Here is a 27,371-nt window from a genome sequence, read left to right on the forward strand (position 1 = left end):
TCTCTGTATGTCCTGGTGGTCTTTGGAGACCCCCAAAGACCCCTCCAGGGTGAAAGTCCTTCATGGGATGATTCAGCGGTTTCTGTGCTGGTTTCAAACGCATGCCTTTAAAAATGCCTTTAAAAAGCAGCATCTTAGCTGATAAGCCATCAGGCCAGAGCTATTACCTACATTCACTCTACAATTTGAATTTGAATTAGAGTTCAGCCTTCAGCCCTGGACAGGCGCCGTGCTGGTGAAGGGGGCAAAAGCTCAAATAGATTTGGGTTTTCTATTTGACCACTCCTTTCTCACTACATATAGGATTATCAAGACCTTCATTACAAGCCCATATTTGGACTGCCTTCCCACAGCCAACTTAATTTGGTGGAACCCAAGAAGTATTCTCATGTGTGTCACAACTGGATACATACAGGAAAACCTGCAGTTTACTAAAAGCTTGGGTTTCGGGGTTTGAAATAATTTCTGCGTTCATGGGAAAAACCAATCCGAGAAGTCAAACCTATTCATGCAATGTTTCCACTATCTGCTGTGCCTTCTCTCCACTCTATTGGCCCTTACAAACAAACCACTCCAGAGGTTTTCCAGAGCTCTGCTACCATTTTCAGATTCTTGATCTCTAACTTCACACAAACTGAACATTCTTTTCTTCTTGTTCATCTATATAAAAGGCAGTCTCCCCAAAACCACAGCTTACTCTCTTCCCAAATGTGTAAAAGTTCCAGTGACAAAGAGCTGGTAATTTTCATTGCCTCAGCATTCCCTCCTCACTGAAAGAAACCAGGGCAACCAGAGGCTGGGATTTCCCTGACCCTCCAGATAAATGGCTTCCCTGCTGGAGCTATAGCAATGATGTCTGATATTCATACATCTTGAGTGAACTCCAAAACTACAGCAAAAAATATATATAAAAAACAAACAAACCAACCAAACTCGTCATTATATGCATATAACAAAGTGTAAAAGGAAAGGATTCTTTTGATATAAATTTTTTCAGGAGTCCTCAAAATTAATGGAGGAGTCTCTCCACAGTTTTTTCTGGAGACAGCAGAGCATGGTTGTGTGTAGGAAAGCACTGTGCTGTCCAACCGCGTATTTGTGAGCTCCAGAGAGCTGCCTGCTGTGCAGCCAGACGGAAATTGTGTGATGCGGTTACAAATGCCATGAGGCTGCGGAGCGCGGGGCTGGAGGGCAGGAATGCGGCCGCGCTGGCAGGCGGAGCCGAGCTCCCAGCAGGGGGTGAGCTCTGACCGCGCAGCAAGGCGCTGCGGCGGCTCCGGCGAGGGAAATCCCTGGTGCTGCCCGCATTACTCCTTAATGGGAGAGAAGCGGGATGCCGTGGCCGGCGTTTCTAAAATTGTACTGCTGGGTGCTTGTGGTGGATGAAAGCTAGTTTCCCCGATAGAAGCTGAATGTCCTTGTCCTTCTCCAAGTCACGGAGGTCTCAGTAGCAGAGCTCATTGCAGACTGAAAAGGCATATTTGTATGAATTAGTGATCTCTCTTACTGTGGAGATGCACTTTTTTTGACAGTGGAAAATGCTGGGTTCTTAATGTCCACCGTAGATTTGCAAACATCTGACCTCTCAGAGACCATGAAAGAGCATGAGCCTACCAAGCCCACGAGGAAGTGTGGCATAGGGAGCTATGGGAGGGCAGGACTGCGGTCTGGCTGCACCTGAGCTCCTCATGCTCACCGAACAATACTAAGCTGCACGGCTCCCTGGCTTGGTCGCTGCAGTTTCACTTGGACTTGCTACAGCACTGATCTATGCATGCCCAGGGCTTCCATCACTGTGATACAGAGGGTACCACACACTGAACCCCATCCAGCCAAACCAGAAATCTCTGGTATGGATGCCCTGTAATGCTCATGCACAAGGGCTGGAATGACAGCTGCACATCCCCCGCGTTTTGGAGTGGTTTATGTGGCTTTGTGACCTTAACGTTAATGTCTGTGAATGTTTAACTGCCCAGGTTTTTAGAGACTAAAATGGAGAACAAATCCACCACATGGTCTCATATCTACACCTGTATGGGTCATGGGTGTGCAGCTGAAACATCTATGGTATGACACCCACCTCTGCTTGAGTGGAGGGTGGAACAGCCCCTGAGCTGATGGCACTGAGCTGCCACTCTCTGTGAACCATCACTAAGGGCAGTTCAGCACACAAACAACCAAACGGAGGTATTCAAGGCACCCAACCATATAGCTGCCACCTGCAGCACCCAAGGGCAGCACTGGAAGGGAAAGTTACCTTTATACATGGTGGTCCTATGCTGGCATTTAGTATATCTCCAAGGATTTTAGCTGCCAAAGTCTAAAAATTTCCTGCTGAGAAGAACATTTTCTACGTCTTTTAACGTTTTAATAGTTTGGGCTACAGTTACATTGCTTTGGCACCTTACCAAATCCAAGTCTCAAAGTAGGGACTCACTCGAGTTTGCACAAATTTGTGGGTTTTAATGGTACAAAAAGACTGTACGGGATTTTAACACGGACAAGAAGAAGTGTTTCACCCCTAGCTGGTTTTGGTCCTGGCACAACTATTTTTAGGAAAATTTCAAGCTGAAATTTGGCCAGAAGCAGGCAAGTGGTATGAGAAATTTAAAAGCAATGGAGTTTGGCAGGGAAATGGGATGGAGCAGCCCTCTCTCTACACGGTATCTGCAAGCTCTGAGGATGCTCGGGGGCACCTTATGCTCTGCAACTCCTTGAAAGGAGGTTCTAGCCAGGTGGGGATTGGCCTCTTCTCCCAGGAAACCAACGGCAGGACAAGAGGACATCACCTCACGCTGTGCCAGGGGAGGTTTAGGTTGTATGTTAGGAGGCATTTCTTTGTAGCCATTTCTTCTTCAATCAAGGAGTGATTAGGCACTGAAATGGGCTGCCCAGGTGGAGTCACTGTCCCTGGAGGTATTAAAGGAAAGCCTGGATGTGGCACTCAGTGCTATGTCTAGTTGACATTGTGGTGCTCCACATAGGTTGGACTCGATGATCTCAGAGGCCTTTTCCAGTCTAATTGACTGTGTGAGTCTGTGAAATAACACCAGAGTGCATCTGGTTGTTACAAAGCCAGCAGAGAGCAAGAAAGTCCTTCTTTCTTCCCATCAGCTGTAGATCTGCCTTTTTGGTTTTGAAATTCCAACCCTCAGCCGCGCCCCCCCCCGCCCCCGCCCCGTTTTTGTTTCGTTTTTTTTTCATTTCCCTAACTAAATTTTCCGGGAAGATGTCAATTCCTATGTAAAATAAAAGCTGCCCTGCTCGCCTCAGGCGAGAGGCGCGCTCCTCATGGACGAGTTCCGGCGGCCCGCAGCCTGGCCCTTACTCAGGAGACACTTTGGTGCCCCTTAACTTTATTAAACCTTTATAAACCCAAGGGGTTTATCCCTCGGTTGTTCCCAGCCCCTCCGCTCCCGCTCCCCGCGGAGCCCTCGCTGTCTCCGACCCGCAGGGCCCTCACAGCCCCGCAGTCCCTCAGAGCCTTCCCCGCCGCGGGGCCATTTCGCGCGCTCGCAGCCGCAAGATGGCGGCGTTGCGCCACTGCCGGGCCTGGGCGGCCATGGCGCTGCAGCGCGCGCTGCTCGCTCGGAGCGCCGGGCGGGATCCCGGGAGCTGAGCCTTGGGAAGAGATAGGAAATGGCTGCGCCTGGGTGCTCGGGGCTCTTGAGCGCCCAGCCGGGCCGATTCAGCCACCCCGGAACGTCCTTTCCCAGAGCTGGTCCACTAAAAATAAGTGATATCATTTAGTCTTCTTGCCTCATGAAAATAGTATGACGTGGACCAAGTGTCTCCTTTTCCATGATAAATCAAAACACGTTTTTGTTTCACATAATTTTTTAAACAATAAAAGTGGAGTTGGTTTCAGCCTATATACCTACCTTCTCTCTCTCATATGTATCTTCTTAACAATACAGTTACTTTCATCTCACTGGCTTCTCCCTGAATAATAGGCATTACTCTGACATACTTGCTTTTCCTGCTCTGTGCATAACTTACTTTCCCATAATTGTGGTTTTTGACTCACAGCTTGAGCCTGCAGGTGCTGAATCCCTTGTAAATGGCACTGAGTGGCATCTTTCCTGCTGACAGCAATTCAGGAGTCACATAAACCCATGGCTGGACACAGGATTAAAACCAGAACAAAAGAGGCATTGAGCAGTGTGACGCAAGGGTTACTCTCCTTTGGAAAATCTGAAGGGCAGGTACCATCAGCTCCGGGACTGAGCTAGTGCCAACTGGCCACGGATTTTATGTACCTGCGCTGTGGTTTGGCTGAGTCAAAATTCAAGCTCTTGTCAGTCAAAAGCAATTCCATTTGTGGGGTGGGAGAAGCAATGGCTGGAGTCCTGTGAACGTCTGGGATAGAGGTTGCCAAACGTGTAGCTAAATTTGAGAGTATTTCTGCCTTTCTGAAAAGTGCAGCTGTTTGCAAATGCTGTAGAAAGTTTCAGCTTTGGAAATAGCGAGGAGAAGAGGGTTCTGGAGTTGGATAATTCATTACAGTCTACAGGGGCCCTTGGCCAAAAGAACACTTTAAAAAATGTAGCCTAGTAGCTAATAATCCATCTAGTTTAAAAATCACTGAGAGCAACGAAGCGTGCTCATTTTTTATACAAAGCTGGTGCCAAACTAGGCTTTTGTAGGATCATTATTTACTTCTTTATTGCCATCAGAAGAGAGAGGGATGTGGTGATGGAGTAAGTCCTGTTACAGCCAGACCATCAATTCTCCACTGGCTGAACCATTCTGTCTTCTATGCAGCTGTAGGATTTTTTTGGAAGTTGGTCCTTTGAAGCATGCCAGAATATTTTTATTCCTTCATTCAGAACTGAGATGAGAGAGCAACAGATGAGGAAGACTACAGGACTGTCTATGCAGAGGGTATGATTTTAGGATTAAAGCCTCTTGCAGACACGACCCCTGTGTAAAATGGGCTATTGAACACTTAGATAACTGTTTACTGGGTCAAGACATAGCTGAGCGCCTCCTTTTGTCAGAGATCGATTTCTTCCATAATCTTCCAGAAAGAACTGCCATAATAATTATCATGAGTTCATTTTTTTCTGTTGTTTTTTACATATAAAGTATTTAATATAAAACAATTCCAGCTGTGAAATATAATGCACCTACACACAGAGTGTGTATAGAGGTGAAGGCTGACAGCTCTGAAGGAAATTTTGTGTATGCTTATGTGAACAAAAGTCTCAGAATGGCCCATTTCCAAAACAGGACTGTTTGAAAGTATCAGTGTAGTATTGCACACCACATTATCCTATATTATTAATCAAATATATGCATGTGTTTTTTGATTAGAAAGACTACTTACATATAAGGTTGCACAAATTTAAATCAGGAGTAGTCAGTTCAATTCTGTTTGGCAGGAGAGTGTGGGAGTGACAGAGCCTGCTGCTTCAGGATGAGCAAACAAGAGGCTTAGACAGTCATTTGTGTATCCATTTGGCCAAAAAGGTCACCCTTGACTGTGGAGGCTGGTAATTAATGCCACTAGGAGTGTAACAAAGCTCCAGCGTCCAATTCCGTAAGTGACTGCCTTTCACTGAGGACTGGAATATGGTGGGTGAAATATGGCTTGTATTTTGAACCCAGCTCCTAACCCACTGAAGTCCAAAGCACTTGGAGGAGATACAAATTGTTTGTGCACCTGGAAGGATCTGTACAGGGTGAAGAGCTCCAGAACACCTGGCAAGGACAAAGGGAAGCAGTGGCTCTAGGAGGTGGGGGCTTTCTCTCTGCATCTACCTCCTTTCCATTCCTTTGCATTAATTGTAGGTTATTGCGTATTGGCCTTTAAAGCAGATCTGCAGCATCACCAGCTGCTCTTCAATTGAGCTCTTTTTTGGAAGAGAGGATGGTTGGCTCAAAGCTGTTGCAGTGCTCAAAGTGCACCCATCACACGAGCACAGGTGGCTCCTATGGCCATGGCAAGTTTGTCAGGTGGGACAGAGAGCACCAACTAAAGCAAAGGATCTCTGGAGATGGACAAGGCCACCCTGCTCTCTCACTGGGAGGAGAGCAATGCATAAACATCTTTTCTTCTGCACTTACAAAGAGCAGGAAATGGGAAATCTTGCCCCCATAGGCCCCTGTGCTACTCCCTTGGAGGTTTTTTTGGCAGGCATTTCCTGTAGGCGTGAGCATGAATTTCCTATAGGATGTATTTTCTGGGAGCTATTCCCTGGTACTCAGAGAGGGGAAAGGCAGTTTATTTACAAGTGCTTTCAAATAATCTTATGGTGTGTCCAGCTATGTGTGTGCAGTAACTATAACGGTAGTTGCATGATTAAAAGACAAAGCTCTTGATAAAGGAAATGATACATTATCCCCATTTTAGGTGGATTAGATGTGTTTGTACTCATCAAGAAAACATGCCCAGGCTCGCTGTTGAGCACAGAGGCTGGCATGGAGCAGCCTGTGTTCCCTGCGTTTCCCTCCAAAGTGGAGGGGCTGCCTTGGGTTGTGCTGACTCCTGAGCTGTGTGGGGAATTGTCTGGGACACTGCCAGTTGGCTTCAGCGAAACTGATGCCAAGGATTATGTCAACAGTTTATACAGGATTGAATTCCAATGCCCTGGAACATCCCCCTGGCAGGGTTTAATTTATACAATAGACCTAGCCAGAGAAAAATGAAGTGCTTTTCTCAAGGTCACACAGAATGTTTTGAGGCTTAATCTTGGGAGACCCCTTGAAAGATACAGTTCCCTGGTCCACAGTACACCAAATGTGTCACAGATCTTGTGTGTGTACGTAGGCTTTAGCATGAGAGGTGCTGTGACATAGAAAGGTGTTTTTCCTATTGTTTCCTGAGTCTTTTCCCAGCTTGGAAACACTCGGCAAACAAAATGAACTCTTCGGATTAAAAGCAGCAGAATTACACCAGGGCTAAATTAGGTTTTTACATGAACCATCTTTTAGAAAAAGAGATTTGAACTCTCCTAAGGCAGTATATACGTTTGTCTTTAACACCTAATCTCCAGTGCTTAAAACGAGGCATATAACACATGACTTGAAGCACCCTGGCAGAATGACAATATTTGTCTTCTCATATTTAGCTTGGGTTCATTTAAAATTACACTTAATGCCATTTCTAATTCCTACCCCAATAAACCAAGATGATCTGTTGCCATTATGACATGAAACTCTTCGGTATCTCTTTTAGTAGCACTTTCAGTGAAAGCCAGAGTGCTTAAAATTGGATTTTGGTGACATATAGGTGCCTCACCTCCAGAAAGCAATCCAAAAGGCATTCTCTTCGGCACAGCCTAACTCTATTAGCTCTTGGTGCTAATAATGCTGGGGTTGTGGGTTTGATCCCCACATGGGCCATTCACTTAAGAGCTGGACTTGATCCACCAGTTTACAGCCTGGTTTTGCCTCTATGCATATCTCTGAGGTCACCACAAAGCACTGTGGCTGTTGTCATTAGGATGTGGCAATTACTGGTGGCACTTCTGCTTGCCACTCAAACACAGTGGCTGACATTCTTGGTTAGTGTCAGGAAGTACCTGGATCCTCTTTCCAGCCTGAAGGCATTGAAACCCTTGGTTTTCATTATGATTTGTATTCTCTAACCACCAGGACTGGGGCTGGCAAAGGCAGACCTGGGCCCAGACAGGAAGGCAGATCTTGAGCAAGAAGAGAGAAAAAGCCTGAGGGTGTATATGAGTGTGCAGAGGAAAGCCGGGATTATTATCATGCTGAGGAGGGGGAACTGAGAGGTAGCCTTCCACTCTGTGACCAAGTGCTTGCCAGTCACTAAACTATCATGTAACAGGTGGCTTCCTTGTGGGAAAAGTAGTGCTCAGCTCAGCCAAGTGTCTCCTTTAGGAGGAGACTGTGAACTTCAAGAAGGCAAAGAAGTGCAGGAGAGAGGGTCAGGGTCTCAGGCTATGCGTTGTAGTCCTAGCTCAGTGCATGGGATCATTGCATCACCCCTTACAGGAACAGGTGTTTGGCACTCTAGTTGTGTCTTGGTCTTTTTATGAGCTGCTGTGGTAATTACTGTTGTGTTTCTACACCACCATGTGATGAGGATGCTGCTTTCCAAGTAACACATAGTGGTGGTTCAGTGGAGATCTTCAGCTTACGACTGACCCCCTGGAGAACAGAAACCTGCTATCTGACATTGCCTCATTGGAAAGCTGATGACTGTCTTTCCTGACATGGCTCAGAGCTCTAGAGCTATTATAATTTAGTTTTAATTAAAGGTGGAGACTTTGTGTAACTGCTGGGAAAAATAATTGATGCCTTGACACATTATATTGTTTTATGGCTTTATTTGCCTTCCCGTTTCACACACAAGTGTGGACATGCTTATACAAATGCCCAGATCCTGGACCTCAGCGAGCCTCAGTACTTTACTAGCTGTGTCCAGCTTTGGGCTGAAGAAATCCTGAAGGATAGCAATTCCACTGAAATATCTCTACCAAGCCTTTTGAGCAGTTAAAAACACACGATATCATCTCCCTGTGGATGCTCCAGAAAAATTTGACTGAAATTTTTTGGTTATGACTTGTGCCCTTGTATGTGTTGGAGGAAGTCCATGCATGCTCTATTCTGATTTAAGTTACAGGGAGGCTCCAACAGAAATGACAGATAACATCATCTTCTTGAGAACTTCTGTCAGGTGTTATTCCCCATTCAGATTTGTGGATGTGTTTATACGTTTGGTGCTGCAGCAGGTTGGTTGATTTTTTATGCTTATTGTAGGTATATGTCTTTTTAATTGGGTGTTAAAATGCAAGCAAGATTAGATTAAGCTAGTAATTACTGGAGGGTGATTTTGCTGAACTTAAAGTAAATTAATAATCATATGGTAGTAGTTTTAATGGCAAGAAGGACTTCTCTTTTTTGTCTGTGTCATCAATGCGGTTAGCACACTGGATTCTATTTTTCAGTTGTGGCGATGTTGCTGTAAAGTCAGGACACTTGGTCTGGTGTCTTGCTATTGGTTTAGCTGTGCAAACTACAGCCAAGCATGAGATAAAATGTTGGTAGAATAAATGAAAAATGGCAATTATTTCCTTCTGCACAGAAACATTCTCTCTGGAGGACTCTTTGCATTCAGCAATTCAGTTTCGTGGGTTTTACTTGAAGAAATGACCTTTCATAGATTCCTGTCTTTTACTTGCAGCAAGTTTTGTGCTTGATAAATCATTGAATGAATCCATCAGGAACATATTGCCACATCTGAAAAAATTGCTCTGGAGAGAGCTAAGACACAGCTGTGTGATAGCTGCAGTAACAATCAACTTGCAGCATGCAGAAGAAAGAATGATCATTAAAATCCCATGTGGAGGGTGCAGGGGCCCATAGCTAGGGAGTATTGTCAAGTCCTTAGTCCATGCACATCAGATAAACCCAAATAACCTCTAGCCCCAACCACACAGAGTATCTTCCACTTCTTCCAAGCTTTCAGCATATCTCTGGCAGCAGCAGACAGAGCCAGTTTGCTACCCTTTCCTATGCAAGCACGAGAAAGTGCTTCTGGTGGATCCCAGTGTGCAGTTTGAGTTTCTTGCTGTTTCCCAGCCCAGTCCCACCCTAACATCCAGGTGGGATCTGGGCAAGCAGCTGCCTCTAAATCTGCTCTGCACCTGCAAGGGTTCAGATTCCCACTGCTTTTTGACTTGCTATGGATGAAATTGCCCAGTCATTAAAGACAAAACTCCTGGGAATATCCATAGGCTATGGTATCTTAAGATACAGAACAAGCCTACATTACAACTGCAGCTAATCCTGCTGTAGAGTCAATGATGGATCAACTGATTTCCTGAGGCTTCTGGCAATTCTTTCTTTTGTGGTCAGATCATATGTAGGGAGAAAAAACACTGTTCTGTGGTTTACATAATATAATCATGGTCAGACAAAAGGATGACAGTCATCCAGAAAAGTGTAGGAAAAGAAGTATCCCAAATGCAGCTTGCAGCAACCAGAGATTAGGGTTTAGCTGGTTCCACTAATGAAATTATGCCAATTTATGCCAACTGAGGATCTAGTCCCTGAAGTTTTCATCTGTGTTAAGTCCTCAAGGAGAGGATATATTCTGGTAAGGGCATGTTCTCCACTTGAACAGTGGTAGCAAGACAGAGGGATCTGATTGGTCTAGACCACAGTCTTCTCCAAAGACTTTTTCTTCATGTGCTAGATTCCATTTTTCAATCTTTTTTAAATTAAAACATGGTATGTTCCTTGCCACCAAATTCTGTACTGGGAGAAATTCCTGTGGTCAGTATGGACTGGTGTGGCTAGCACAGGTCTTTCCCATGAGAATTCTTTTGTGTTTCATAAACAAAGATAAAGTTTGGATGTTTTTTAAAACAGTGTCCCAAGATTTGGACAGCTCAGGCCTGGCCAATCAGGCCTAGGGGGAGGTCTCAGGCTGACCAATCTGGGCGACTTCTGAAAAAACTATATATATATTGAAATCAAAACAATAAAGGCTCTTTTTCCTTCTTGCCACTGAGAACTGGGTTCTTTTCTCTGCTAGCGGCTCAACAGCGACAGACTGGGGATCACCAACTGGAATGAAGGCCATAGTTGGAGTCTAGCCTCTAGAGTGACCATCATGGGACACCAACGTTCTGGCAAAGTACAGAGATAAGTAAGATCTGGCCATAAAACACTTTCTTATATAGGAAGGCAGCTTGACAGCTTGCTTGGACAAAGTCAGAGGCAGGTGGATGGGAACTTTGGACACCTCACCATTTCCCATCTTTTTTCAGTCTATCCAAGCTGACATACATACATATGAGTTTTGTGAGAACTTTATTCTCATCCTGTTTCCTCTTTGCAAGGTCATTCCCAGCATATTAACTAGCTATTTAATGAGCTCTTTTTTCTCTGAAATGCCAAGCTGTGAAAATGTCGAGAAAAACAAGAGCTGTCCCTTGCCACCATATGCAGTGTCTTCTGAGGCAAGATCCTCTTCAAATCTAGCACTTAGGAGGCATAGTTTATATGGAATGACTACGTCCTGGTTGCTGAGGGACTCAAATAAATTGAAATAAAGTGAGAGAGCTCTCAAGATATTTTAGATTAACCTTTATAGAGATGAATGTATTTTAAAAGTCATAGTCAAAATGTCAACAGTTTTGGGACCGTTTGTTCGTTGTTTCATTTAAAAGCTGGTAAGCTGAGGTGGATCTCAGTGCAGTTGTTTAACAACAAATGTTGTTAAAGAAACTCAGAGACAATTGTTTTATTATAGTATTATTGTCCTGCTTTATTTGAAGTCTGCATTTTCTGCCTCATTTTTATTTGACATTATCCAAAGACAGCACCAGGAGAGATGTATCAGCTACATTTAACAAAGTGCAACAGAGAAATCAGTATTTGGGCACAATCACTTTTATATTTCTTTACCACTTGGCCATGAGTGAGCTAGTACATTATTTCACAGTGGGTAAGAAAATGCTCTCTTCTCAATATGTTTTAAGCTTTCTAAATAAAGGGTTTTATAGATTTTACAGTAACAACAGCACTGCAAGGTTCTACTCTATTTTGTGATAGCCAGCTGTAAAATTCAAGCTCCTAATGAGATGAAATGAGAATTGTATTTTTATTAAAACCACAGCATCAGAGAATATGTTGAATTGGAAGGGACTCACATGGATCATCGAGTCCAACTCCTGGCCCTGCACAGGACATCCCAAGAATCACACTGTGTGCCTGGGAGTGTTGTCCAAATGCTTTTTGAACTCTGTCAGGCGTGGTGCTGTGACCACTGCCCTGGGGAGCCTGTTCAGCCACCCTCTGGGTGAATAACCTTTTCCTTATATGTAACCTAAACCTCCTCTGTCTCAACTTCATGCCATTATTGTTTCTACCACTTCACTTTTTTCCTTTCTTTTAACTGCATAAATTATGTTCTGTTCAACATACCAATTATACATGAGTCTGTCATTTGTTTCTGTTATTGTTGATGTTCACTGAATGTTAGAAGTGTTTGCACTAATAGAAAGTCCTGTCAGTTTAGGAAATACCATCTGTATAAATACGTGTGGAATGGTTTTGAAGGACTAATCAGTCTTAAACTACCCTTCCCAGGCATGTTATGTTCTGCTGTTGGCCCCTGAGGATGCCTTCCTGGCATTGTGATCTGCAGAGCACAGATGTAGCTTGAGACTCAGAAGTGTACAACACATGTGGTGAAAGGATGCCACTGCACTGCTCCATGGTCTGATTCCTGGAGGGGATCTTGCCCCAGCAGCAGCCAGGAGGTGTCTGGAAGCAGGCCCATCCCTGTTTCTCTAAGCTGCTGTGTCAGCAGCTGGTGGACGAGCTGGGTGTGTAGGAATGGGCAGAGACAATGGCACCACAGTGAGGGGTAGGTGCCTGAGGCAGTGCTCAGTGCTCAGCCGGCTGCACACAAAGCTTTGCAGAGACAGCGCTTCCCCAAGTGGCTGCATGCACAGAAAACCTGGGGTGGGACATGTTTGGCAAGACTGTAGTTGTCTTCTCCCTTACTCCCCTTTTCCAGTCCTCTAGGAAGGTTTACCTGGCTGGCTGGTCCCACCTCTGCACTTTTCGGTCAGTTGGGAACATAAGTGATGACAGTCACTGCTATCCAGCTGGAGGTGCATACAGGCTTTGCTGACTGGGCTGCATCCCTTCCTGAAGCACCCAACCCCAGTCTTCTCCAGCACGGTGGGAGCTGGTGGTGTGCCAACCACTGGCACCTGCCATCTTGGCAGCTCCCTGTGCTGCTAGCGTGTGACAAATGCCTGTGTGCCCAGGGGGCAGGGCAAGGAGGGCCTCCCTTGGCCACACCGGTGCTGTACCACTGTGTAGTGCTGGCCACGTGTGGTGCACCTGACAGGTGCATTCTGACATAGCCACTCCCAGCAAACTGCAGAGCCTTAAACCTTGCTCTGTGTCTGCAGCTTACCTACCTACATTTCCTAATCGAAAGACACCATCCTTTTAACAAGTTGGTACAGAGCCTCCCTGCGTACCAAACCCAGCACCTATTCCAGCTAGGCTTGCTCTTTCTTGGCATGGAGTGTACACAAGAGCTTTGCCATGCTGTCTACTTCCAAATGCAGAGTGTGGAAAGCAAACTCTTTCCACATATCCCTACATTCCCCCGAAATGGTGTGTGACTGCAATGGAGAGGCATTGTGGAGGTTGAAGATGCAGCTATGGCCCTGGTGCAGAAGGGCAATTCTTCCTCTGCAGTGGTATCTGCTCTGGATGGTGGCCAAACTGTACAGAGAATGTTGTTAAATTTATGGTGTACACCTAATAAAGAGCTCTTCAATCAAGGAGTTCATGTCCTTCTAGCCCAACTAGAGAACAGTTTATGAAGAAAGATAATCCTTTTAATTGTCTTTTAATACTTGCTAGTGTTTCATCTCTATCTAAGATATTTGACTAAGCCCCTCGGGCTCTGAGTTTCATGAGGCAACAGGTTCTGTCAGGAAGGATGCACAGTCCATGCTCCATGGGAGAGCTTCATGGGTGAGCTCATGACTTTACTGTTTGTTTTTTCCTTCTGTTTTAGGCTGCCTGCATGGACTTCAGCAACTGCAATGTCACAGAGCAGAGCGGGGAAATAGAGGGAAATTGGGCACCAGCTTTTTCTCTTTTTTCCCCTCCTGCTCATGCATTAGGTATGTCCATCAGCTGGACACAAGGGCTATGCTGAAGGAAAGAGGCAGGCGATAACTGATGATGGGATGAAATACAACATGAATTTCCTTAAAGTAGATCATGCCAAATTAACATTGTGCCTTTTTTTTATAAGATAGCTGATCTTTTTAGGCAAGGCAAATGCAATCTATACTAAGATATTGAAATAAACCAAATAATTTTTTTTAATAATGGAGAAACATGAACTTTAATATAAGGAAACACTGATAAACAGGAACAAAATGGTGGGGTATGACTGAATAAGAACAAATGTGCCCGAAACAAATACTGGTGGAATGCCTCCAGGACTGGACTTGGAATGGACCTGGACCTTATTTAATGCTTTATTCCCAGCTGTATCACCACCAGTTAAAAGGAGGCAGTAACATAAACTGACAATATGATGCTGGTAACAGAAATGAGGTGAAATGTAACAGTGGATGAGTAGCCATGGGCTCTGGGCTGACTGCTGTAAGGGTGAAGATGTTCAGGTCTTGGGTACCACTTGCTATGAATGCAGCCGTCTAAGGTCATCTATTCAAACTTCCCTGCCACAGACAGGATCATCTTTAACTAGATCAGGTTGTTCAAAGCCCCATCCAGCCTGGCCTGGAACACCTAGGTGTCTGGGCTCAAATGTAGGTGCACTACTTTTACATATCTACATTACAGGACATTATAATTTCAAAGGTGATCAGGCATTCCATTCTGGAGAGATCACAGGGAAGCTATTGTTGAAGTTAAATTACGAGCATTAGTACAATGACACCCAGGAGGACATTCCCATGCTTCCTTTCAATGTCATTTGTACAGCAGGACAGCCCATGACCCATCAGAGAAGACCCATCACATCACATCCAGAAGAGTGATGGAAATCAATGTCCAAAGACCAGGGTAGGAAGGGCTGTTGTGGTAGGGGAAATCCTGCATGACTGTATCATCGCCAGTATTAGTGAGACATAGCTTTGAAGTGATCTTGTCAAATTCAAGATTCCTGTGACACACAGCAACTAAAAATGCTCCATTGTTTTATATAAGGAGTCTTCTTAGGCCTCACCCATACTTGGCAATTAAATTGTGTCAGCATAGCTGACTACAGCTGTAAATGGACAACTTGTGGCACGCACAAAGTAGAGAATTTTTCTTCCCAGAGCTGACATCAGTTTTTCCATTTCCTTCCACATAAATGGGAATATTCTCATTGCTCCAGTCCAGGTGCCAGCCACACTTCCGTGAGCACCCAGCCCCCTCTATGCTGTGCCGAAACAAAGATGAAATGTAACCGGACACTTGTCTCCATGAGATGAGCTAAGTTTTAATGTTCAGGAACTTTCAGATCTGCTGGAGTTATAAAGCTTCTACAATTAATAAAATTAACTCATAAAATAGGTTTAAACAGCTTATGTATATTCAATCCTCATTCTAATATGGATGGGTCTTCAATTGGTCAATAGTTTTATAAGAAAGGTATAGAGATGTCTAAAATTTTTCCTTAACAGTTCTATTTTTGGTAAGCTATCACTTGTGAAATATGCAGCTTTTAATTTGAAATTATTTACCCTAGATGTTGGCTTTTGTATGATTTTTAAAAATAAAATTGTTTAGTTGGATTCTTGAACAGTGACTTTCATCTTTAAAAAAAGATAAAGAATAGCACATATTTTCTGGCTCTGGGAAGGCATTGGAAACCACAGGGTCTGGCATTGGTGGGAAGGAAAAAGAAGAAAGGGAAGAAGCCATCTTTCCATAAAAAATAAAAAATGGCTGACATTTACCTAATTTTGGAAAAATTAGGGTCAATAATTTTCTTCCTACTTCTTTTCTTGCTTGGTAACACTTCAGCTTTCTGGCTGGAAGTATAAGTTCCAGGTAAGTCGAAAAGTGAATGAAACTGCCTGAGGCAGCACAGAAGAATTTCATGCTGAAGAAGCAGCGTCTGGCAGTGCTGTAGGGAGCAGAGCTGAGCAGGAGGAAGCACAGAGCAGCCTCAGAGGAGAAGGTGCAACCAGCACTGCTTATCTCACACATGCATTGGGGTGTGCACAGCACAGCTTTTTTGTGCTCTCGCTCCTGACAGCAGCCCACGTTGGGCACAACTCAGGAATATTGTTAACATAGCTAAATTGTCTTTCCAATATAGAGTCTTGCAGTTGGGAAGGTCATTTCCAGGTAGTTCAATCTTCAGTCTCCACTTTCTTCCAGCACATATTAAAACCCTTCTCCCCAGATGCTCAGCCAAATAAATGCCCATTTATCTCATTTTTCTGCTGCTGGAGGTCTTCAGGCTGCCTCCACACAACTCCTACGCAGACTGCAAAGAATATTTACAAGCAGTCTCTCTCACACAGGTCTTAGTGTATGCACAGCATTTGTTTCATTTAGTGTAGGAGGTTTCTATTTTTGTGTTAGTACCTCCCAACAGGCTTTGCTATTTTTACATCAGTTTTTATATATGGTGGACAGTCTAGAATGATAACAGGGATTAAACAGTGCAAAATGGCTTCAGACTTTCCATTCTAAAAGACAAAAGGGAACTGCTGCTTTTTTTTTTTTCTCCTAATTTTTCCATGCAGGCTTCAAGTAGCATCATAATGGGACAACTATTGGATCAGAATAGGACCATTTAATTGGTACCCTGCCTCTTGCAGTGACCAGGGCCATAGACCTCAGAGCTGACTGGGAACAACTTGGCCATCCATGTTATTTCTTGACATCCCAGTAAGCAGATTTAACTACTAAGCCTGAGAGTCTATTTGCTAGGAAGCATGTTTTGGTGCATAAATTATTAAATTTCCATTCAAGAGACCTAAGATTTTTTGTCTGAACCATAGATCATCAAGAAAACAGTCAATTCACTTCAGCTGTCTCTCATTTGTAAAATTCCCTGTCTAGCTGGTCAATGGGATGTATTGGGATACCATAGTGATGGTTCTCACACAGGTTCCAGAAAGCTACTAGGATGCCAAGAAGTAATGTCCCCTGCCATGACTTGGTGTGATGGCAGGAATACCCAGGGTGTGTCCTGGCTGTGTTTCCACACTGCAGTTCCTTGGATTTATAGCTCTGTCAAAATGGGCTAAGGTGACAGATTTGTCCACATGCCTGTGTATATACATGTTTTGATTAGAACTCCCAGGGATTAGGCAGAAAATTATGTTTTTGTGCCCAGATGAGTTTGGGCCTCTTCCTAGAAGTCTCTGTGGCTTGTCAGTGTGATACGATGCTCCTTCCACAGGATCTGTGTGCAGACTCACTTGTGTTTTACACAAACCACTAAATCAGTGTCAAATGTGATTATTTATGGTCATTCCGCAGTCAGCCTGGACTCCTTGACTGGCTGAGTGACCTTGAGTTAGTGGATTTTAGGCACTCTTGCCAGTTCCTTGAACTGTCCCCCAGATAAAGTTTATTGAGAGTATCTGTCTTTACCCAATAGAAAGGCAGGAAAAGATGTTTAGCTAACTGCAAGATATTCTCTACATTTTTTTCAATGCTTGACTGAAGTAAAATATGACCTTAAAAGCATCAGTAAATACTGCAGCTTTCATGTAAACACATCAGATATACATCTGCTCTTCTTTTTTCTTTACTGATAATAGAGAAGTTGTAGAAGGAAGACTTGTACATACCTTCCACTGTGTGGGCTCCTTTCTATCCCTTCAGCAGTGATCTTCTCCTACCAGGAAGTCTTTCAGTGAGCTTCCCGTGAGGGAAAAGACAGGTGAATGAATCTGGAGAAGCTGGGTGCTGCTCTTGGTTTTGCCAGGAACAGATCCTTGTGAACAGGTCATACCTGATACTCCATGCTCTGGGGTGCAGAGGACTTGGTGGTGGTTACAGGTTGGACTGTCCCAAGAGCTGTGGTTGCTGTGAAGGGATGCTAATGTGTGATTCCTCCACTGGGATTTTGGCTTCAGTCACTCAAACCAAGCAAGGTGCTGGCTGTTCAGCTCTGTGATGCTCTTCAAGCAGAAGTCATTTTGGGCAGAGAATGTGGGTAGGGAGGCTGAAAATGCTTTCTCTCCTGTCTTCCTTACACATAGTGCTACATGGATCCCAGTGACCTACACAGCTTGCCTGTTCTGAACTTGTCCTGTGCCTCCACATAGCCCTGCATTGGGATTTTGCAGGAAGGGGGACATGCAGCTCGACTCTACAGCAGGCTGCCAAAGGAAGCATGTCTAGGAACAGCTGTCCAATGACAAAGAAGTGCTGCATAATCATACACTTTCACCTAGGCAAAAGGAAAGTGCTAACTAGCTACCTTCCTTGGTAAAATAAGCCCTATCTTAAAAAAAAACCCAAAACATAATGCTGCTTTTATTATACCTGGAATATCTGAGAGCTCATTTAGGGAAAAGGCCAAAGGCCACCAACTCCAACACCTTAGATTCATAGATGCTATGATAGTTGGAAAAATTCCATACTGTGTCTTGGTCCCGAGGTAGTCACTGCACTTTGAAGGAAGCAGGATAATCCCAAATGTGATAGCGGAATGTTAGCCAAAACTTAGCACTCCAGAGAAATGGCTGGGGTAGGAGGAACAAGGACTAGGCAAAGAATCCCAAGCTGGTCCTTCATATATATTTTAATTTTTACTCTAAGGCTAAATACTAGATCAAAGATAGCTTCAGCTTTTGACAAATTATAGCCTCAGGCTTTCAGGCAGGCTGTAAGCTGAGATGGACAGTGGGCACTTTCACTGAAGCACTGTAGGGTTTGTCCCCAGGGTGACACATGGGTTCAGAACCACAGCAGTCCTGATCCCCTGCAGCTTGGCTTCCAGCCCTCAGTTCATGACCGAGCAGCAATGCAGAGTGCTGCAGAACGGCTGCTGAAAGCACTGGCTCTGGAGAGGACACCCATGAATGTGAAACTCAAACAACCTCTTGACCCACAATCCACCTATAGTTCAATCCACTCCATTCAATCAGATAGAAGCCGCTTGCAGCTATGCAAATAGTCCATCCTGCCTGTCTTGTTGGCCTTCCCTCTGCCCAACCCAATTAGTGTGGTGAGTAAACAGAACAACGAGGTCAAATACAGGGCTAGATTTTCCTTGAAATGGTTCCAGATATGGCCAGGACACCTGAAAATATGGTATCCATGCAGCCTGCTCTGGGAGCACTAGCTGCAACATCCCTCCATCCAGGGGCAAGATGAACCAGTGTGGGGTGGCAAAGTTACCAGCCCCTGAAACTTTCGTCTTGAGGTTAAAATCAGTAAAATGCCATCTGTATCCACTGATTTGTATAACAACCTGTATTTTCCCTGTTTGAGCTCTGAAGTTGTGCTCATGCATTCCTTTCCTTCAGATGCATTTCCAGGGCAAATTACAACAGTACCTGACATGGTAGGGGCTTTTTAACACAGCATCAGGTGCCAGGTGATATTTTTATAAGTATTAAGTCAAGACAGTCTGTTAGGGAGGCAGGCAAGCCCAGTCAAGTTCTCACATACTCGTTCTATGGTATGAAGCCAAACTGTGAAGTTTTTCAAGTATTTTAATGAACGTGTTTCAGACTTTTTTATTAACTTTTAATGCTTCTTTATTTTGGCAGTTCAGTGCTGTGCTACAGGAAAGGCAAAGCCACCCTTCAGTGCTGTTCCAGATAAATATGCCTTAACCACAAATTAACACTTATATCTTGTACTGCTTCTGAAGCTGAAGGCCCCACGATCTGCCTGAGAACTGCTGTTTGCAGTTCCAGGTCGTGATTTTGCTAAGTGAAGTCCCAGCCAGCTGAGGATTTAGCAGAAAGGATTCCTTCCTCGATGCCTAGGCACTGTTGGTAACTTAAGAGAAATGCAGCCTTGTTTGTTGGGCTTTCTTGTAGGGATTTTGGAGGCAGACTCCACTTCTGGAGGATGCAAACTGGGTAGCAGGATGGGGAGAGAAAGGGGTTCATCAGAGGAGCAGCTCAGAGGATGTAAGAGAGACCCTGCAGGTTTGTCCTGCTCTGAGCCTTCTGCAGATGGTCATTGTAGCCCCAATACAGAGTGATGCTGGAGGTGCTGCATCCCTGGCCTCTGCTTGCTTGGCTGAGCAAATCTCCTTTCCTTACTCTCCCAGTTTACTTTTGATTAAAGATATGAGAAGTATTGAGCATTCTTGAAGGTGGAAGATGCTGATAAAACACTGCTTTGCTTCTTTCAGAAATTTGTTTTCAGATCTCCTTAAGGGGTGAACTTCAAAATTGGGGTTGACATTTCTGTTTCTTTTATTATAAAAGAGCCTGTTCCAATCCAGGTCTTAAATCACTCCCTTTTTACCTAGAAAGCAATAAGGATATAACCTCTACCTCCCCAGAATGTCCTCGAGCCAGACCTTGAGGCATTATTTCAACAAGTTCTTCCAACAGAGACAGGCCAGGTTGGAACTACATGCATCCTGTTAAGTCTTCCATTACTTTGCCAAATTTAGGAGATTTCCAATTCTAAATAAAGTGGACATACTTGAATGCAGCCAGAATGGAAAGTAAGTGTTAATATTTTCTTTGCCCTTTTCATATTATTACTCTATAACAGCCTTATGAAAGAAAATGCCTTCTTTGTCCTCCTTCCTTTTTGCTGTTTTTGCTTTTTCAGAAGATCTAGGCTGATCAAAATATAGTGAAATATATCAGTGTCTCCCCCGTCAAGTGTGTTCAGCTGTGACTGAAGTGTGGTTTTGCACCACTGCCTTCTAAATGTGCAAGCACATTACCAGGCTTGCACAACTTCCCTGTGCACATACCTGTGGCTAGCACAGGCTTTTCCCATGAGAATTCTTCTTGTGCTTTATAAATAAAGATAAAGTTTGGATGTTATTGGAACAGTGTCCCAGAACTTGGATGGTGCAAGCCTGGCCAATCAGGCCTGGGGGAAGGCTTCTGACTGACCAATCTGGGTGACTTTTGAAAACTCTATATATATGATGAAATCAAAACAATAAAGGTCATTCCTTCTTGCCATTGAGAACTGGTGCCTTCATTACTCTGCTAGCTGCTCAACAGCAACACATACCCATGAATGAAATCAGCAATAGCAAAACACCAGGCGCAAAGACCTTGTTCTGTAGGTCATCTTGGCTCAGACGAAAATGGAATCTTTTGTGCCTTGCTACGTTGGAGCAAAGCCCTGTGTGGAGTACAACCACCTCCAACCCCACTTCTGAAAATAACTTGTGCTGTTGCATGGTACTGGCAGAGTAAGAACTTTGATTCATTCTGCAGAAATTAACATTCACATGTGAATTCTCTATTTTTGTTGTTGCAATACTCACTTGCTTAAGCTGATCCTTGATCCACATTTCAGATCTCAGCTGATGACTACTGGAGTTAGCAATTAGAGGTTGACAGAGAGCGATTCCTAAAGTGTTTGGACTTGTTTCTCAACAGACCTTGTTGAGATCAGCTCCTGGTTGAGCACAATAAAGACCCCTTTGGACACTTGTCATTGCTCTGGAAGATGGCACTGGAGCTAACCCCAGCTGACCACAGGGATATCCACACCACATGGCATCATGCTCAGCATATAAAGCTGGGGGATGAAGGAAGGAGGAGGGTGACATGTTCAGAGAGATGCCATTTGTCTTCCCAAGTCACCATTACATGTGATGGAGCCCTGTTTTCGTGGGGGCGGGCTGAACTCCTGCCTATCCCTGGGGAGTGGTGAATGAGCATCTTGTTTTGCTTTGCTTGCACACAGGGCTTTTGCTTTACATGTAGTTGTCTCAATCCATGTGTTTCCCCCTTTTTACCCTTCCAAATACCTCCCTTATCCCACAGAGGGGGAGTGAGTGAGTGAGTGAGTGAGTGAGCATGTGAGCATGTGGGGCTTAGTTGCTGGCTGGACGTAAACCACAACAGGTCTCCAGACAGTGCATGTGAAACTGGCTGAGGCTTTTCTGCATGGTGCTTGTGAGACCAAAGCAATCAATTACTCCTTGAAAGTGCTTTCTGTCCTTCACTTTCTTGCTTGCTCTTGTCAGCTATTTAATTTCTCTGGTCTAAGAAACCTTGGAGTCTGCAGGGCTTTGTGCACAGCCACAAACCCAGAACAGGTAGGCAGACAAGCAGCTGCTGAGGACCAAGTAACCTCCTCTTGTATCTACAAACTGCAGGTTCTGTCTCTATCCATACTCCCTCCTGAGTGCCAAATCCTGATTACTACCTGCAATCAGTCCTACAGGAGTGCAACAATCAGAATAAACCTGAATCTTGTAACTGTCATGTTGTGCCTTGAATAACTTGTGGCTGTTAAATCTTTGGCTTTGCTTTTCCCAAATAAATTCAAGCTGTCTTTTGCATGAGGACTTGATGCTATAGCAGCAAGCAGCCTGTTTTGCAACACAACCTCTGCAGGCAGAAGACCCTTTTCTACTATGCATGAGATGATCAGCATGGTAGAAAAATCAATTTTCCTTTTTTTTGTGTCACCTCCCAAAATTTAGGTGGCTGTGAAGGTTGCGTTCCCCTACTTCTTGCACTTGCATGGATTAGAGGTCTCTTTTCCATGGCAGCTACGTATCCAGTTTGCACAGCACCCCAGCTGAAGCCACTCAAAATGTGGATTATGCCCATCTACTGCCACTGATAACCCATCTATTCCCAGTGTGTAGCTATGTGCTTGATTTATAACTCCCTAAATTAAACCATGCTCTGGATTCCTCTGGGGTCACCAGTGGTGCTCCAGACCTCAGTACAGATGTGCCCCACAGAAAGCAGTGAAATTATTCTGATAAGTGCTGGTGTCAAAACAAAGCAGTATTGCTATGGCTTTCAAAACAGGCACAAGTATGCATGTCAGCTGGCAAGTGTCAGGACTGAGGCCGCAGCACAGACTTTCAATAAGAATTCACACAATCTCAGATCAAGCTGAAAGCATTCTTCCAGGTGGGGCCCATGTGGGGCCTGGGGGTGGCCTGAGCAGAGGTCCAGTGGCATGGGCATACCACCTGAATAGTCTTTGAAAAACAATTTTCAAGCTGTTGAGGTTTTTTAAGCACAAAAGGAAAAACCAGCCCCATTTCCCTCAAGTGACATCTCTCCATCCTGGCCAAGGGTCACTGCCTTTGACAAATGTCCACCACTGGCCCAAACCACTGTAGTTCCATCATTGCTGTAGATCCAGGTTTCTAAGAGAAACGGCTTATGCAGTCATGTGTGAGTGTGCATGTGTGTGGATACATGTGTGGGCATGTATGTCTGAGTGTCTGGCTGTTATCTGCCTGTCCTCCCCTGCTGAGCTGTGAAGCCACTGGCTGACTCAACTGGATGTCAGACATATAATTAACTACCTATTCATTTCACAAAAATAAAGGAGTAAAGGGAGAAAAGAGATAAAAACCCCAACCAAACCATAGAAAAAGTGGCCACAAGAGCTTGCAATTTATCACTCACCAGAAGGTATGCATAGAATAATGCTTTTCAAAATGTTCCTGCTGCAGAAAAGCCTCCAGTTGGCAGTTACTGGTTCCTGGAAGCCAAATCAGCCATTAATAACAGAAAACCCCACAGGAACTCAGGTCTGCTCTGTACATATGGGGATGCTTTTAAACAGCTTGTAACCTGACTGGGATTTGGTGGATTTTCACAGGCAAAGGAAGACCCATGTCCCATGCCAGGCTGCAGCAGCAATGTCAGGACATCTCAAGAGAAAGGTAATAAAACCATCTGTTCTTCCCAGGGTGAGCACCCCAGTGTCTGGCCCAAGGCTCTTCCTGGAAATGGCTAAGCCATTCTACCAGTCCTGGCTAAGTCTGAAATGCAGGCTAGAGGTAGGTACCCTGAGGACAGTTTCATCTTAAAATAGTTGAAGTTTGGCAGTGGTTATCAGGAGCAGAGTGAATGACACTGGGGAGGATCAGATGCCCTGTGCATTAGCCAGTGCTGCAGCAGGCAGGGGCTTGTGGGGAGCTTGGCACTGTGAAGGGGCAGACCTTGCTGGACACAGGGACAGGCATTGGATGGGAAGCTCTGGAGATGCCTCTGTCAGTACTTGTAAATAAATAAAATAGGCCTGGGTCTGCTTTCTGGCTTGGGTATGGGCAGTTAAGCACAGCTCTTGCCCAACTGGTGAGGTTCTCTGCTGTCCCCTCAGGGTCAGTGGCTCCATCAGGGGCATGATAGCCCAAATGCCAGGGCCACTACTTATGGGGTGAGCTGGGAAAGGGGAGAGGTCTCCCTGGGAGTGGGAGGGAGTGGGTGCCATGCTGCAGCATGCAGACTCCTGCTCTGCACAAGGAGCCTGAGGAAAATTGGCAAGTGGGATAGGGCAGGATTTGAAATGCATGTGAGCAGTGGAGGGAAGGGGGCTTAAGCAATTATTTGGGGCATGAAGCAATGCAAAAATATTTCTCAAGAAGCCCTAACACACTATGATGTGCTGCTGAGGTGCTTCCTAGGACAGCAGATGCTGTGGCTCTGAGCAAGGGCTGCCTGCTGTGCTGTGCAGGACAAGGTGGGTGGCATGCCTGGGACACAAGAAGGCAGCGGCTGCCAGACTTCTCCCAGAGATCACTGTGATGTTACAGGAACCTGTGGACGTCTCACACTTTGCTACTAGAAGTGGTTTCAGTAGTGGTGTGAAAAATATGTCTGAAGAGTTAAAATCCTGGCTTTGTGCATCTCTATGTGCAAATACCAGTGATTAATCTGACACAAAACATACCATGGTCCATGGCCTATCAGGCTGTGCTCACAGGAGAAGGGGTGGAGATGAACCCCACAGCTGTTGGGTGGCTGATGCTCATCCAATTTCTTGCAGTGTTCTGCACCCACAGTCATCCTCCTCAACTCCATCACCATCCAGAAGTGAAAAAAAGTAACATATTTTTATTGTTGGGAGGCCTGTGCTATTTGGCTGCAACTGCAAATGCCATCCCCTTGCCAAGAGAAGCTTTGCAAACACACATCAGCCCTCCCAGGATGCCACGAACAACTGATGCATTATTTGAAAATCAGATGTGGAAGAGGCTGGTGGGTGCAGGAGCCTCCAGTGTTCCAGACACATGGATGAGGACCAAAGGCCAGAACTGTGTTAGTGCTTTTCAAACTCAGTTAAACCTAGAAATTCAGCATGCTTCAGACCATCAAGACCAGGTAGGAGTGCATGAAAGCAAGGAAAAAAGGACATTTGAAATTCACACCAGAACTGAAGATTCTGAGGTAAATGCCAGCAGCACTGGAGAAAGCAGTGACACTTGGAGCATATACCTAAAATACAGGCAAAGCTATGTGACAGCAAACACCAGGAACAAGGGGAAAAGAGCCTTCCTGTCAAAGGCAGGGGCAAACATGGGTGAGACAGCTGGGAAAAAACCTCTAGTTGTTTTAGATGATTATTCACATGAGCATCATTCATGAGTTCACACATTCAGCATGACTGAGGAATACTGCAGCTAAAGAGGAGGCATGTGTACACAGTAATTTTTAATCAGATGCAGCTAGTTGATGTATCATGTCTGATAACTGGCCACAGATTTATGGCTGCAAGTTCAGACATGTAACTGCTCATCCCTCAACTTCTGGGAAAGAGTGACCTGAGACATAAAATGCCTTCCATGAAGGAAGATGCAGAGTCAAACTCTGATTTAAATTTATGGCTAGATGGCACCAGCACCACAAGAGCTGTAACTTTTGATGCTGCTATTGAAGAGAAAACTAAAAGCAAATCTGCTCAGCTTGCTGCAGGCTGAAGTTCCAGTCACTGGCATTTACAGATTTACAGAGGCAGACCCTCTGGCTCTTCTCTTTTGACTGCAAGAAGTGGCTTTCCCCTTAATGGGCTGGGGGAATTCCACTTCCACACCAAACACTCCTTGTGGCATCTTTAGGAGAAGCTCAGCTGGGCTGGGGGCTGCTGAGATGCAGCTATGACACTGATGGGCACCACTTTCAAGGGTGAGGATGATATGGGCAGAGTTATCCATGAATAGAGAATAAAACCTTGGAAGTTATGGGAAAGAGCTGAGAGGTGCTTTTCATAATGTCTCATGAGGTGGATTTCATTACTTGTATTGCTTCATGGGAGTCAAGAACCCAGCTGCAGACTGCATCCAGTTGCCTCTGGTTTGAGCTCAGCCACAGGAGAGGGTGGCTGAAGCATGATATTGTCATTCCCATCTCTTGGAGTTTGAGAGTAGGACAGAGTGAGAGCTGTACTGGGTGCTGCTGGAAGCTTGGATGCAGTCTCTTTCCATGACAGTGGGAGAAGTCTATGATAAGTGCATTTTCACAGTTGACAGCAGCTCAAATTCAATTTCCCCACCCTTTTACCTTGAGCGATTTAGTCATCCTAAAGTGTTGTGCTAACACAACCTTCTGCCAGCAGCCAGCTCCTCCTCCCTTTCCCAGTGGGGAGAAACACATTACAGCCATTGGTCTCCATCCTTACATTCCCCTAAATTTGTTTATTTCTCCACCATGGTTAGATCTATTCAAAGATGCCATTGTCATGAATGTAGCAGTCCAGCAGCGAGGGGACAGGGATGGATGGGGTTGGACCAAAGGGCTCCAAAAGAGACTTCAGGAGAGCAAGATGGGACTGGGGCCCAGGCCCAGGCAGAACTAAAATGCCAGCCTGGCTGGCTGACAGAGCTTGCAGCAGCTTGGCCTCTTCCAGCACCTCAGCCAGGGTCACAGGGTGGGCAGCTGCAGTGTCAGAGGCAGGAGACTGGTATGTCTGCAGTTCATGGAGGTTGTACCTCATGTAAGAGCTCCCTGAGGCAGCACCAGTTGAGCAATGACTGCAGAGAGCCCTCTGTGACCACAGGTATGTCAGGGTAACTACAGAAAGTTGTTTTACATCATCTGTGAGTCTGACCCCACTTATTTAACAGGCTCTAAAATACCTGGTGTCTGCACTGCGAGTAATAAAAGTGCAAAACCTGAGGGCAGCCCCCCCCTGCTGCGGGGGAGGGCTGCCCTAGAACCGGAACACGCAGGATGGTCATTCCATGGCCACGAGCTGTGGGGCTGGTCAGACGCGGTTCTTGTAGAAGCGTTGCAGGTTTAGAAAGGCAGCTGTTTGGTTCCTGGTCTCCATGGTGTTTTTATTGAGGAAAATAGGGGTGGAGTGGGGAGACTGGGGAGGGGGAAGGGAAGGCAAGGGAGGGTGCAGGTTCCATACGAGCCCAGAACCAAAGAGGCTGTTCCGGATCTTGCTGGGGATTTTATCTCTAGGGATGGGGGGCGGTCCTGACTCACATCCAGTCAGAAGGGGTCAGGGGGGTGGGGTCAGGGACAGGAAGGACACACGTTACAACAACTACTTTCCATTTCTTTCACAGGGTGAGCATAAACGAGGCTGGCAAGGGATTTTACAGGTGTCAAATTGTTTCTGTGCACTCATACATAAGTGTCAGGTATAACAATAATTGTTTGAGTCGTTTTTTTATTTCTACACAGTCTTAAAATTGTAACTTACTGCACAGCAGTCCTTTCTTCCAGGGCATCTCACAGTGCTGGCTATGCTCCTGGGGAGAGAGAGAAAGAAGGCTTTAAAAGATTTAGTTCCAAATTATTTACAAAACCTGTCTGAAAATACATGACATTTCATTAAAGATTTTTGAATCACTAGAATATGAAGTCAAATCTAATGGGGCATTTCTCACACTGAAATAAAAACATTCTTTCAAAATACCCCATCCAGTCTGTGAATTTGTGGGGAAAAATCCTGAAAGTGACCTTCTTATCTCATTTCAGTTCTTAGCAGGACCTTTTCAGAGGTAGAAG

The 27,371-nt window shown here is 45.0% G+C and overlaps 1 long non-coding RNA gene across 3 annotated transcripts; it reads right to left on the reverse strand.

The window, feature by feature from the left end:
- Positions 1 to 136: 136 nt before the first annotated feature.
- LOC146442302 (uncharacterized) lies at positions 137 to 26,512 on the reverse strand. 3 transcript variants are annotated; one of them, XR_014850223.1, is made up of 3 exons: positions 20,659 to 26,512; positions 17,283 to 20,389; positions 137 to 1,467 (listed from the first exon to the last, which is right to left on the reverse strand). It is a non-coding gene; the product is annotated as an uncharacterized LOC146442302 (long non-coding RNA). The 3 variants fall into 3 exon arrangements; XR_014850221.1 differs by lacking the exon at positions 137 to 1,467 and adding an exon at positions 3,593 to 3,726; XR_014850222.1 differs by lacking the exon at positions 137 to 1,467 and having other exon boundaries at positions 14,944 to 20,389.
- Between the last annotated feature and the right edge of the window lie 859 nt (positions 26,513 to 27,371).

The sequence above is a fragment of the Lichenostomus cassidix genome, chromosome 2 (assembly GCF_008360975.1).
Source record: "Lichenostomus cassidix isolate B80296 chromosome 2, HeHo_3.0, whole genome shotgun sequence".
Taxonomy (NCBI): Eukaryota; Metazoa; Chordata; class Aves; order Passeriformes; family Meliphagidae; genus Lichenostomus; species Lichenostomus cassidix.